Raw genomic sequence first — 2,209 nt, 5'->3', positions numbered from 1 at the left:
TGTGTGTGTGTTCCTTAAATAATAGATTTTGATTTAGTCTTCTATTTACAAAGCTAATTCTTTGAGTGAGGGTGTGCCTGGCTTAGTAATATGTTTGAATACACAGAAGAACCATTTCGCTATATCCAATTTCCTGGTGTAAATTGCATGTCCATACTGAATATCTGTGGGTGAGGATGTGCATGTGAGTATAGGTATCTTTGGATGTCAGAAGAAGGTGTAAGATCCCCTGGAGTTGAAGTTATAGGCAGTTGTGAGCTTTACGTACTGGGGTGAATTGGATCCTGGGAACCAAACTCAGGTCCTATACAAGAACAACAAGTGCTCTAACTATGGGGCAATCTCTCCAGCGTCCACTTCACCCTGTCTTTCTGACATATTGATCGCTACCTCACAGCAAGGCCCATCCCATGAGACATAAATCTAATCAATAAGAGAAAACTGAATTCAGACCCAAAAATCAAAGCAGGAAGTCATGTTTTATTTATTTCATTAAAAATATTTGGGTGTTTTTGTTTGTTTAGTTTAGTTTTGGTTTGGTTTGGGTTTTTTTGTACATATGTGTATGTCTGTGTGAGTGTGCTATACTCACATGTGTCTGCGTGCCTTCAGAAGTGTCAGAGCCCCTGGAGCCAGAGTTAAAGCATTGTGAGCTACCCGACATAGGTGCTACAGATCAAACTCAGGTCCTCTGTGAGAGTAGTACTTGTTCTAAACCTCGGAGTCATTTCAACAGCCTTCACGTCTTGTTTTTCTCTATGTGTCATATTTTAAGAAGGAACTTTGTTGGGGGTTGGTCTGATGCTGTTATGTATACAATGCTAAATTCTGAACCCCAAGATCTGGTTGCCCCCAGTTAAGTGAATTCTCACATACACCAGCCTTTGTTGTGTAAACCTTACTCCCAATTTAAAGCAATTGGTTAGTAAAGGGCTAAAGCCTGTGACTGGGCAGTAGAGAGATAAAGGCAGAACCTGAGAATTGAGTAAGGGATCTGGAAAAGAGAGAGAAGATGAAAAGAGAAGAAGGTTGTCATGAGGCTGAATGGAACATGAGCCTGTGGCCAGGAGAAATACACCCTGAGGAAGGCTGAGGGAACAGGAGCAACCCAGGCACGACTCAAACAGCATGTAACAAGGGGGATATGGTTTGGATATAGGTGAGAATAACGTAGCATCTGTCCAATCTAGGCTTATAGAACATAAGTTAATGCCAGGGTATTATGTCTTTTATATGGGTTAGCTAGAATACATAACTCTTTTACAATACTTAACCTAGGTAAAACCAAGCATGACTGGTCCAACGTTTTATTTTAAAAAATAAATAAAATGATTCCTAATGATAAAAATTAAGACACTTAAAACTAATATATTATAACATTGAGATTATATAATAATCTCTCTCTTTCATATTTTGAGGGTTGGAAGTAAGAGAGGACAAAGTCTTTCTTAATCAATTCTGTGTTTGATTATTTTAGCTCAGAGATCAAAGACTTTTTTTTTAATGCACTTCAAATATTGGGAAAAGGATTAAGTATGCATTGTCAAATTCTTTCAACAAAAACATTAGACATGCTTGATGAAATATACAAGACATATGCATATATGTGTATATACATGTATAAGAATATACATGAGAGAGTGAAGTAGAGATAACTTCCCCTAGCTCATGAGAGCCAAAGACATGACTCTCCATCAATCCAAGTTCAGCAACATTGGACTTGAAATTTGAAATCATACATGTTGAGATATTTATACCATAGAAATCTGCAGAAAGAGCTAATTATTATATATTTATTTACTTACATTCATACACTGCACATGTCAATATACTCATAAATACATATACTTATATACTAATATGTATGTATACATCTGAAGATTTAGTAAGATGATAACAGATTAAAATCTAAAAAAAAAACCTTTGCAAGGCAGTGGTGACCCATGCCTTTAATCCCAGCACTCCCAAAGCAGAGGCAGGTGGGTCTCTGAATTCAAGGCCAGCCAGGGCTACAGAGTGAGTTCTGAGACAGCCAGGTCTATACAGAGAAGCGCTTTCTTGCCAAAATAAATAAACAATCTAACAAAGAAAGAGAGAAGAAGGAGGAGGAAGGAAGGAGGAGGAAGAGAAGGAGGAGTAGCAGGAGGAGGAGGAGAAGAAGAAAAAGAGGAAGAAGGAGAAGAAGAAGGAGAAGAAGAAGAAGAAGAAA

The sequence above is a fragment of the Mastomys coucha genome, unplaced genomic scaffold (genome assembly GCF_008632895.1).
Source record: "Mastomys coucha isolate ucsf_1 unplaced genomic scaffold, UCSF_Mcou_1 pScaffold8, whole genome shotgun sequence".
In the NCBI taxonomy this organism is placed as follows: domain Eukaryota; kingdom Metazoa; phylum Chordata; class Mammalia; order Rodentia; family Muridae; genus Mastomys; species Mastomys coucha.
The sequence above is the reverse complement of the archived record's forward strand: the minus strand, read 5'-3'. Positions refer to the sequence as shown.